At 33.6% G+C, this 12,897-nt stretch overlaps 1 protein-coding gene across 2 annotated transcripts in view; it reads left to right on the forward strand.

Annotated features, from left to right (window-relative positions):
• Window positions 1–336: 336 nt before the first annotated feature.
• The window catches only part of LOC126970946 (ionotropic receptor 75a-like), a 43,175-nt gene continuing 30,614 nt past the window's right edge, over window positions 337–12,897 (forward strand). For both annotated transcript variants that reach the window (XM_050817089.1, XM_050817090.1), the window contains exon 1: window positions 337–368. The gene's annotated coding sequence lies outside the window, so the exon portion shown is untranslated. The remainder of the gene's footprint in view (window positions 369–12,897) is intronic.

Genomic DNA, 12,897 nt, shown 5'->3' on the forward strand with positions numbered 1-12,897 from the left:
TAATGTACTAAGTGAACATTAAACAAATATCACCCTTATAACCTTGACATAATGCCAAGATACAATAAAAATTGGTTGATAATTTTACATTAAATATTTTGACCGTTTCGTAATTCCTTTGGCCTTGTTGCTACTAAGAATTAGTTTTATATTAGCGACTAGGTTGCTACTCGCGAGTCACAGATTTCCGCGTATTTTTCAAATACTTTAGAAGTAGTTCAAATTAATGTTTGTTTTTCTCATTTGTATCTTAACTTATAAACTATAACCAATTATTATATGTACCTATAGCTGCATTTTATTAGTTTTTTTTTGAAGTTAAGAAAAAGGGAGAAAATTCAGTGTCAGTGTAAATACATTTTGAAAAGGTATGAGATTTTTTTTTATTTATTGTTCAAAATATGCAAGAAACAAACTATATGTATTGTATCGCCTGGGGGTATCAATTACCATCAGCTGAACGTCTTGGTCGTCTCGTCTCTTATCTTCATAAAAAAATATTCTTAGTAACATAACTTAACACACCCGTAGGCCTATTTTTCCTCGTCTTCTACAAAATAATATTGTTTTTTATACCGAATCCAACCATTACCTACAGGTAGGGTAGGACTATAAAACTTAGTACATGAAGATGAACTAAGTTTTATAGGCCAACTTTATAAAACACTAATCGTATATTAAACAAGGGCATGTTTTGGTTCCTTAAGATAAAAACTATTACCATTATTATATTAATGGCTCATTTGAAATATGATAATAACGTTTTATTATATATATTATTCTGTAATAATAACGTGTCCTTCCATAACCCTATCTATAGAATTTGTCGTCAAAACAATAACGTCACTACTACTCGAAATCAGTGAAGTACCTGACAACCACTGTTAATCTGTTTGTAAATGGAAATCTAGTTTAAATAAATACCTTAATTCGTTAAAATTATTTAAAAATTCTTAATATTATTACCATAATTATTCACTTTTATTTGTCCAAATATATATTTTCTCTGTCTTTTTCTTTTATAATTTTACATTACCTAAAGCTAGTTTTAAAATCGCTTTTATTGTTGTATTTTAATAGTTTTTAATTTATGCTAAACATGCTGAGTACACACCCTCGTGGAGTTGCAGCCTGTCTTGTATTTAGCTGATAGGGTTTTTGTTTATTATGTATTTGTTGTAATTCTGTTGTGTGTACCTATTAAATAAATAAATAAATAAAATCCTTGTCTATGCCAAAGTTAATGATTTCGTCCTTTTAAACAAAATTGTTAATAGCTATGTTGACGTCCCCTCACTATTAACAGCCGTTTTCAATAACCTAACTATCCTTAGTTTAACTTACGGATACATTCCTGTCATTGTTTAATAACAAGATCTTATCTATCCAATATAGTTAGTCCAATATAGTTATAGTCCAATGCTGTAATATCTGTCAATAGGTTATTGAAATGTAAGTCAGCATAAAAGAATAGATTTGTCTACCTCTAGTAAGTTAAACTAAGGATAGATAGTTTATTAAAAACGGCCGTAAATAGGATACATTTTAGAGTGCCTCGCAGGCAACGACGCACTACATTTTTTTTTATATAACGCGTAGTGGAACTCTTTATGGTGCAAATTCTTTTATTAAGCGTACTTGTAAACTCTTTAATGATAACGAAAAACTAACTGACGCATATGTATTTTTTGATAAATTGTCAACCTTAAAAAAATGTTTCAAATAGATTTTTTCTTGATTTGTTAATTTAATACTTTAATCTATTTGCATCAATATAATATTCTCTATCTCTTTATGTATTACATTTAAGTATATTTTATTTTTAAGTCAAATACCTCATTTTGTTTTAAAGTTACCATGTAGCGCAAATATAGTTTATTATGTTTAAAAATAAAGGTTTTTAAGTAATGTTAAGTATGAATTGTTAAAAGTTTTGTAGAACCGTCTGTTTCTGAAAGAAAGAAATAAGTTAGATAGAGTAAAGGGCTCCTTCATAGGTCTTCAATTTTACAATAAAATACAATATCAGATACTAGGACTCTCTGAGCACAAATTCAAGAAATACATTAAAGCTTCTTTGACAAAGAAGGCTTACTATAGTATAGTAGATTATATAGTGGATAATGATGCATGGTTTTTGTTTGGTTCAGCGCAGGCCATCCAAAATTTTATAATATTCTCTTAGATTAAGGATGCGCTCCAACTAGATACCGCACTACCTAAGAACAATAGCTTTTTATTACGGCAACTATTCGACGCTTGTGTGCGTGGCATCTGGACACTCAATGACATTTTTCAAATTTTGTAACATACGCTTCGTGTTATTTTATATATTGAAATTAATGAAATACAAAATACTTGTGTATTGTATATTGTGATCCCAGTGTCTTTCATATTTCTTGTAGTATTATTTTTACAAAGTTTTACAACGCATTTTAGTTTCAATTATTAGCAAAGTTTAACAGAACATATGCCACGTCAACGTCACACATTGTTCGAGTCTAGCTCGAGTACGCCCCCTTGGGCGTAGTATTAGTTGCCGCACTTTGCGACTTCGCCTGCGGTATCTAATCTAAGATGATTATTGAAATGATTTAATAGATGGGCTGTCAAAGTTGTGGTTAATCATCATCATCATCATCAGCCGGAAGACGTCCACTGCTGGAGAAAGGTCTCCAGAAAGATTTCCACGACGATCGGTCCTGCGCTGCCCTCATCCAACGTATTCCGGCGATCTTGACCAGATCGTCGGTCCATCTTGTGGCCTACCAACACTGCCTCTTCCGGTACGTGGTCGCCATTCGAGTAGTTTACTGCCCCATCGGCCATCTAACCGTCGAACTATGTGCCCTGCCCACTTTCACTTCAGTTTCGCAATCGTTTGGACTATGTCGGTTAGTTTGGTTCTCCTACGGATCTCCTCAATTCTGATTCGATCTCGCAGGGAAACTCCGAGGCTTATAAGTACCTAGTAATAAATAAAACAGAAAACTTTGATGTTAATTTTTCCAGTGTTTTCTATGTTTCCCGGTTTCGTCAACAATTGAGTAAACACCTTTTATTTTCCATATTAGTTCCAGATATTTTTATGTTATACGAATAGAAGTGTGAAATCCGGTAATCGGAATTCTATAGGCCTGGTGATGTCAGCCACGCTATTTAGTTAACATTCTAAAATATTGAATATTTTATATTGTGTACTAATGATACGGTATTAAAACCATAACTCATTCATTTATTTTATTATATACTCTAGGTAACCTACGCATCAGTATAAAATGTATAAAATAGATTAGCTTATTTCGTTATATGTAAAATTCTCGTGTTTGTAACCAAACTCCTGCGAAACGGCTAAACAAATTTGTTTGAAATATTGTGTGCAAATATCGGGTAGGTCTGAAAATAAACCTAAAAAGGTTCACCCATGACCAAAAACTTTAAATTTCTATTTTTTTTGACAATTTTTTAATTTTTATTTTGTTATGATTCAGCATTAAAAAATACATACAACTACCAATTTTCACCCGTCTACGATCAACCCCAATTTTTGTATAGCGATTTTAATATTATTCTATTCCATCCACAGATACGCAATAGAATTACAAGAATCGAAAATCGTAATCGAATATATATATATATATATATATATATATATATATATATATATATATATATAAATATTGTAGTAGGTACGATAAATTTTATGTAGGTTGGTAGGTCTGAGAATCGGTCGTCATCTGTTTTTTATACCCCAAAAATTCACTATAAATTTTTATAAAAAGTCTTTTTTATATTTTGTTATCAACTATACTGCTATATAAATCTGTAGCCTTCTCTGGAAGTTACATTTTTTGTAAATTATTATGATGAAGAAACGTTTTCATGATTGACAACAATTCTATGAGTTCTGACATCGTTATGTATGCGCCAGTCTATCTTTCTGACTGTATATCATTTTGATCATGTTAGGGTTAGGTAATTCATGATAACTATATTCTAACCATGATCGCACATAGTCGGGAAATCCTAAAAAATCCGGGATAAATCGTAGTCTATGTCCTTTCCTACCGAAGTTTTGGATTATGATTGGCTGCGTAGCTAGGGCGTGAGAACATAACATACAAACAAATTCATGTAATATTAATTATGTTAAGTTCTGTTTTGCTCAGATATTATTTCTACGCGTAAAACAAATGGCCCAGGTTTAAAAAAAGATAGCAATGCCCACTACATATTTCAATCATAAGTAATAGTTTCCTTTCCAACATATTGCCAAATCAGAAAATTAGAATAAGCTGATATTAAAAATATTTTATGTTTAAAATAAATATATTGATTTGGCCATCGCTCTAAACAATCTTATTTAATATAATACATAAGTATTACTTGAGAGATACATTATATTTTACTTGAAAAATAAAACGATACATTGTGTCATGCGAGAGCCAGGTTAATCTATTTATCAAAAACGTAAAATATTTTTAATATTGATATGGTCATTGTAACATATTGCTAAGTTAGCTAATTACGTAATAACTTAAGAGGGCCCTTAAGTTGGGACTAAATACACTGACAGATTTGGTATTACACGGATCTCTCAACTTTTTAAGGTAGAAGAACTGAGTGAGACTTGTTTTTTTTTTCAAATTATGCTTTTGATGTCATTTTATCTTACAAGATATAACACTGTATTAAGACACGTTGGGCCAGTCTTTCCCAACGTGGGGCCCACGCCCCACAGGGGGGTAATTTGATAGCTCATAATAATAATAAGCATATTTATTCAAGTGATATAAGGATTAAATATTTTAATATGTAAGTAAATTAAAATATACCTGAAACTAATATTATTACTTAAATTATAATCTTGGTTCCATCCGGGGGCCTCTTCCATCTTCTTCCACAACTCTCTATTTTTTGCTTTCTCCAGCCAGTTTTTACCTGCCATTGTACGAAGGTCATCACTCCACCTCATTTTGGGTCAACCTCGGTATCTGTTACCTGAGGGACCACTCCATCTTGTCGTTTTTAAAGTCCATTTTTGGTCTGGGATCCTAGCCACATGTCCTGCCCATTGCCATTTCATTTTTAATGCATGTTCAAGGACATCTGCAAGGTTTGTTTTTTCCTGATGGTTATGTTTCGGATTTTATGTATCTTACTGAGCCTGAAAATACTTCTCTCCATGATATGTTGTGTTGTTAGTAATCAATGTTTAATTTACTTTGTGTGCACCCATGTTTGGCTTCCGTATGTGAGGCATGGTAAGATACATGTATCCATTACCACCTTTTTAACTCTAAGCCTCCATCACATAGATCAACCATAAAAAACCAAAGTTTATTAAAAATTTGATAGCTAAGCTAATTTAAAAATGGACTCGACACGACTTTAACCCTGTCACTTTGGGTTATTTAAATTTAACAAAAAATGCAAATTCCAAGAATGTGCAAGAAAGCTTTTACTACCGTTTCCATCTTCATATTTAGCTGAATGTGGATTTTAGTGCTGTAAATGATTTACTGATAAAAAAAAATACTTAATATAACGCGGAGACTTAAGATTAAAGCTAAGTAAATTGGAACCTATAAATTATCTGTGCAGCAAGCATCAAGTGCAAGGATCGCACTAAATGAATATAGAAAAATCAATATTTAAATTATTTTGATATTCTGTTTTTCGTTATATTTTTTGAAATATTACTTACGATGTTTTGACAACTATTTTATAGTGATTTCTTCCTAAAACTTCTTCATAAAACAATTTTTAAAGGTTTAAAATTATGTATGGGGGGCATAACAATTTTAGAAATGTTAAGGTGGGACGTGGCCTAAAAAAGGTTGGGAACTACGTTGGGCACTTTTGCGATGGAGAAAAATCACTGAAATTGGGTTACCGTCACGCCGAAGTATAGGATTAATTAATATGACATTGAGCATATATCACTGACCTCTAAAATATACTACTGGTCTGGCGTCTGTCAAAGTGCTTTTGTGCCTGTTTGATTTTCGCCATTTTGGCGCTGTTGGCCATGTAGCGAGAGTCTGCAGTACTAAAACTAGTAAAGACAACCTCAGCAAACATCGATAGATGGTGGGAAACTATTTACAAAAAAAAATGTTTACTTTATTACGTTGATTATTTAAGTGCAAACAACACGGAAAACGAACGAAATTAATTAAAATTGCAAAAATACTGCAGAGTATTTTACGTTCCTTCGCAGCCATTTGTATTATACGTCAAAAATGTAAATTCGCGAGTGGCGCTTCAAATAGGCACAAAAAATTTGCTGTCAAACATATAGAACAGCCTGTCCAGTGGTTTTATACAGGTCAGTGGCATATATATACTAGCATACATATAGCATAGAGTGGACAACAAGGAAAAAGAGACGGATACCCTTTCATACATTATTGAGCCAAGATGTAAAAGGATGAAATTGGTGTCAATAAATAACTTATAAATTTAAAAAGCATCACTGAGAATTTGAAGATTTTTGGCAATCTGAAAGCAATATGAATAGGAGTGATTTTTGAAATGCGATTGTTTTTTTGTTGTACGATAATGATGGTACAAGTTTAGCAATATCAGAAGTCAAATAAAAAGAAGGAAAATATCAATAAAACAACGGTAAACGCTCAAATGACAAATCGCGTACAAACGATACAACAAACGAGTGATTGACAATTGACATTCTAGACAATTCTGTAGCTGTCACTGTCAGCACAGATGAAAAATACATTACGAGACTAAATCTCGTAATGTATTTTTCATCGATTTTCGATTTTCGAATCGACTTTTTCTTCGATCGATTTCTTTGTATGTAATATTATGTTGATTTATTTTTTAACTAAAGACATTATGTTATAATTATAATTTATTTTTTAGGCACTTTTATTGAATCAATCATCTAGTGGTTTTGGGTTGAATAATGAATTGTATTAACTCATTCACATTAATCGATTAAAGTAATCGATATCCCATTTTAATCGTGAATTTTAAGATATTGAAATCTTAATTTTAAGTTTTCTCGTTTTCTAGATTGTGAATCAGGGTGATTTTCTATATTTTGAAATAGAAAAATATGACAATTTTTTTAAACCATATCTCAACTTATTACATTTTGGCCCAGGAATCCCCGTCTCCTTTAAGTTTGACAAATTTTCCAATGACTGCTCTATGTACTCTGTTGACGTCACTTAATTGACATTGGATACAAATTTAAGTTCAATTAAAATTGTTCGTTCTTCTTATTTAAAAAATCATATTGAATCAATTGATTATTTTTTGAATTTATTTTAACAATTGATGGTTTATTGTTTTGATAACGGCATACTATACACACTGGCAAAATTCCGCTGTGTTACTATTGCGGCCTATGAGATACAATACAGACAGCGCAGTTTTAATAATAGGGTTCTCCTTGATTATCCTTCATCGTCTGGTAACCAAAACTTGTAAAAAAAATTTTAACAAATAACCAACCGACTTAAAAAAAAACTAACACAACAATAGACATAAAATGCACTAAGATTTTTATACAATCTAATAATTGTAGTTACTTATTCTCATTCCACTTAGTTACAATTATCGTTATTGTTGGAATACCAATGCAATGGGGCCACGGGATGCACCAACTTTCAAATAAAAAAGAATTATCAAAATTGGTTCACCCAGTCGAAAGTTCTGAGGTAACAAACATAAAAATACCGACCAAACGACAACCTCCCCCTTTTTTGATGTCGGTTAAGAATATAGTAAATTAAAAGAAGATATATTAAATATTTTATAAGCATGTCTAGTATTTTATCTCCGTGTCAAGTACGGTCTACATAAGCAGTATAATGTGTATAGGTGCGGCTCTCAGCAGACAGCCTGGCTACACTTTATGGAGCAGTAACTTGTTATTATGGCAACCTGCTCTACGCTAGAATATCACACCAATTACTCTAATTACACGACAACTTCGAACGACTTCTTGTAGTTTCAAATTTCACCGTTATGATAATGTTTCCTGATCAATTTTTAAATGATTCACTTTTTTTATACAATTTATCAGCATATGAATAATTAATTTTTTTGCTCTAGTACCAATAATTTACATATAGGCTACTCTTCGATATTTTAAAACATATTCTAAAATGATCGTAAAGATTCGATAGTCAACTGGTATTTTTAATTCCTTAAAATAATTCCACTTTAAGCAAAAAAAATTATTTTAAATTAGATAGTGACGTCATAATAACATAAATTAAGAAACGTCAAAATATTATGTGCTGTGCAAACCTTATTGATTTTATAAATATAAAAATGATCTTTCATAGTTCGTATCGATGTTATGTTGCTAACATGGACGAGTAATAAAATAAGGACTCCGTGTCCCTTACATAACAGTGAGGCACCATAACAAGCCGCTAAACGTGTAAATACATAGCCTCACACATACACTTACACTAATACAAGCCGATCGGCTTCCATTATGAGATTTGCCATTGTCTGTGACAGATCAGTTTGCGTCGCAATAAAATATTTTAAAAATGCCGTTGTGCGTTGTGAAAAAGTGTAAAAACAATAAAATAAAAGTATTTGTGGATATATGATTATCTAAGAGAGAAAAATTGTGTAACTGGTATACCCCGTAACCTCACATGCACTAGCATAAAGGTGCTTCACTTGCTAATATCACGTTGCGAAGTCCTTCTTTTTTTACTAGTCCGTGGTTGCTAAAAACAAACTGTTTCTGCTATAGTGACGTCACAAAATGGTGGTCGGCGTTTTTGGTCACGTGACATACAGATACTAAAACTATGATTTTAATTTTGAGAATACAAATATATCTGATGTTTTTATAACAAATTAGTATTGAATTCGATTTTACTATGGTAAAAACTCCGTAAATAACAATCTATATTTCATAGATGAAACTAACCTATTCGTAATGTTAGCCTTGTGATAAACCCATTTTAAAGAAATGTTTGAAATATATTTTTTTTGCTCTAGTTCGTAATATTAGTTATGTGCTAAACCCGTGGAGAGGTATCTACTGTTAAAAATATTAAGATTTCTTTGTAGAGAACGCGTTTTATTACATTTTTATTTATAAGTGGTTGTCCAAGGACAATAAGTATTTTTACGACATCAAAATATATGTACTGATTATATACTAAGATAAGAATAGGAAGCAACCTTCATTCATCCGTTTAATGGATGAAACGTTTTTTATATCTAATGTAATATGTTAAACATGTTAGCATATGAGTTGTCTTAAAAATTTCAGTCAAGGTTACTGATAGCTAAAACACATACACACATAACAAAAGCGATACAATAGATAGTTTTTGTTATAAACAATATGTTATGTTTTTAAAGTGATAACCCTCACTTCTAGGATTAATAATTAATTAAATAATCCTGGAAGTGAGGGTTATCACTTTAAAAACATAACATATTGCTTAGATTTACAAGAGCGATATCTCAAGTCAATTTCCTAATATGCAAATATTGAGGTTGAGCTGGTTATCAACTGTAAAGTAGATCCTGTAGATGAAGCCACAACCTGAGAGTTGAGCAAAGCAAACAGAATTTTATAACGAGGCGGAAATCGAACGGTTAGCTCAGTTGGTTAGAGCACCGGCACGGAACGCCGGATGTCGTGGGTTCGAATCCCGCATCGTTCAAAAAATTTTGTTTTTCAAATTTTGTTTGTGAGTTATTGTTATTACAATTAGTAATGATGGACGTACATGTAATTCAAAGCCAATAATACTAATGAAATATCGATAATTTTGTAGTGTAGTTCACACTGATCTATTAAATAACGGAACTATGAATTTTAAATAACAAACCAAGAAACATTTTTATTACGATGACCTGTAGGAAGCCAGTGGTTAAAAAAATCTTTTAATTTAAAAGTATAACAATAATTATTTGTTATAAGCTTCGGTGTGAAGGTGACGACCAATCTAGCTTAACTCTCTAAGAAATAAGTGATTCACTCGATTCTATGAAACGTGCAGTCCATGATAGATTGACAGATGTCGACTATAAAATCTTGTAAAAAAAAAGGAGAAAGACGAAATCCATTACGTTATTTTGCAAATGTTCGCTTTCACACTTTCCGGATTATACTTTTTATCCAATGGCAATACTGTAATTAATACTATTTCAAACTTAAACAAATCGCCTTTCGCCACAAGTTAGGATATCATCCCCACCATCTGGATGTGTGGCGGTCCTCCACAGTGCGGTTTTCAAGGAGCTTTCTTCCTCGTACCACTAAGCTGTGGAATGAGCTTCCTTGTGCGGTGTTTCCGGGACGATACGACATGGGTACCTTCAAAAAAAGCGCGTACACCTTCCTTAAAGGCCGGCAACGCCTTGTGATTCCTCTGGTGTTGCAAGAGAATGTAGGCGGCGGTGATCACTTAACACCAGGTGACACGTACGCTCGTTTGTCCTCCTATTCCATAAAAATAAAAATAAAAACTTATGTAAAACGACTGCACGTTTCATACTAAACTAAATTTAAATTTTTACTTAGGCAGTCCCAGCTCTTATTACTTAGTATCCTCTTTGGTTACAACTCCTATTAATCTCAGCGGTGAAAACAATAGTCTAGAATCTAGAAAGACAAAGAGTACATCGGGATATATAATTTTGTTATTTTTGTTCCAAAATTTTAATGTGAAAACAGTTCTCACGCGTTTAAGTACTTAAAAAAGCGTTTTCATATAAATGCGTGATTCTTGTATATTTAGACAAATAAAATTATATCCAAAAGAAATTTCATAAATAAAAATCCATTAACGGAATCGTTTTATAATTGGTAAGTAAATTATTGAATAATAACTTGTAACCTTTAATATTAATCACTTAAATCAATTATAGTTTGTTGAACTAAGATACCGCTGTTAGTCCGCCCGTCTGTCTGTTAGCGGGTCGTATCACATAAACTTAAGGAGATCTATACTATACTACTATAGTAATAAAAGAGCGGCTAAGTGCGAGTCGGACTCGCACATGAAGGGTTCCGTAGCAGCAAGTAACATAATATAAAAGTTCTTGGAGTTCGTTGTAACTTTGATCGATGTTTTAATATTAGAAAATTAAAATTAAAAAAACTATTTACTAGATCTCGTTTTCAACCATTTTCGGTGGAACTTTGCATGGTAATGTATATCATATCTTTTTCTAGTTTTGTCATTCTCTTATTTTAGAAGTTAAGGGGGGGGGGGGGGGGGGAGGGCACATATTTTACCACTTTGGAAGTGTCGCTCGCTCAAATTATTCAACTTTAGAAAAAAATAAATGATATTAGAAACCTCAATCTCATTTTTGAAGACCTATCCGCAGATACGTATGGGTAAACAAAACTCAAAATTTTGAGTTTCTGTTCTAAGCATGGGGAACCCCAAAATTTATCGTTTTTTTTATTTTTGCAGAAATACAGTTCCCAGAATACATCTACTTACCAAGTTTCAACAGTACAGTACTTATAGTTTCGGAAAAAAGTGGGTGTGACATACGGACGGACAGGCAGACAGACATGACGAATCTTTAAGGGTTCCATTTTTTGCCATTTAGCTATGGAACCCGAAAAACAAAAACGAACTTTAAAATGCTGGCAAGCTAATCAAATATTGACACACTTTTTCTCAAATTATCTTATCACAAACTAGACTAGACTAAAATAGCCTGCAGTATAAGAGCAAGGCAACGCGATAGTACATATAAACGTCCAAGAGTCGGAAACAAACTTTCATATTTCTCATATAAATGGCATAATATAGCTCAGTGGGCAAGTTGACTAACCACTGGGCTATACAGGTCATCATAATAAAAAATGTTTCTTAGTTTGTTATTTAAAATTACATAGTTCCGTACATTATAGTGCCCTTAAACATTCTCCATTATCAAGGATGTGCTCGAGTCTATCAAGTCCGACGACCTTGACCTTATACCGGACGTCATCGACTCGGTCGACACGGCTCACAGTGCTATCTCTCATGTGACGTCACATATACAGAATAGGATCAAGGCCTGCTCCAGGCAGGTTCCGACGATGCAACCGCATCGCCTAAACCTGCCTCCAGAGGTCAGGAACCTACTCACACAGAAGCACAGAGCCACTAGACTTTACGATAGGTATCCGTCGGTCGAGAATAGGCGCCACCTCCGCTACCTACAGCGGGTGGTACGGGAACGTATCGCGGAACTCCGCGGCGAACGTTGGGACCGCTTGCTCGGTAACCTTAAGCCATCACATGTGGCTTTCTGGGAGCTGCCTCACGCGTTCAAACAGGAGCCGCCCGCTGTCATGCCTCCTTTGGACAGACCGGGACTGCAGCCGGCGCTCGATGACGATGAGAAGGCTGAATGCCTCGCCGATAGCCTCGAGAGTCAGTGCTCTCCAAATGCAGCAGCCGACGCGACACACGTTGACGAAGTTGATCGTGAAGTTGAACGTCGCTCCGCTCTGAGCCCTTCAGGCGATGTAATAAAACCCACCTCTTACGAAGAGGTGAAGCTAATCATTAAGGAGCTTCACTCCATGAAGGCCCCGGGGCCCGACACTATAAACAATAGGGTTCTTAAAATCCTACCCTCGACTCTTATTACTTTATTGGTTACCATTTTTAATTTTCTATTGTCTAATAGCGCGTTCCCCGAACAATGGAAGGATTCCATTGTTATCGGTATCCCAAAACCCAATAAACCTAAAGCTAATCCGAGTAGCTATATGGCCTATTAGCTTAATTAACTCGATCGGGAAACTTTACGAAAGATTAATCCTCGCGCGTCTTAATCATTACATCGCGGAGCTCAACCTGATACCCGACATACAGTTCGGATTCAGAACCGCTCAGTCGTGTCCCCAGCAGGCTCACCGACTCACCG

This window comes from Leptidea sinapis, chromosome 22, assembly GCF_905404315.1.
Source record: "Leptidea sinapis chromosome 22, ilLepSina1.1, whole genome shotgun sequence".
NCBI classification, from domain to species: Eukaryota; Metazoa; Arthropoda; class Insecta; order Lepidoptera; family Pieridae; genus Leptidea; species Leptidea sinapis.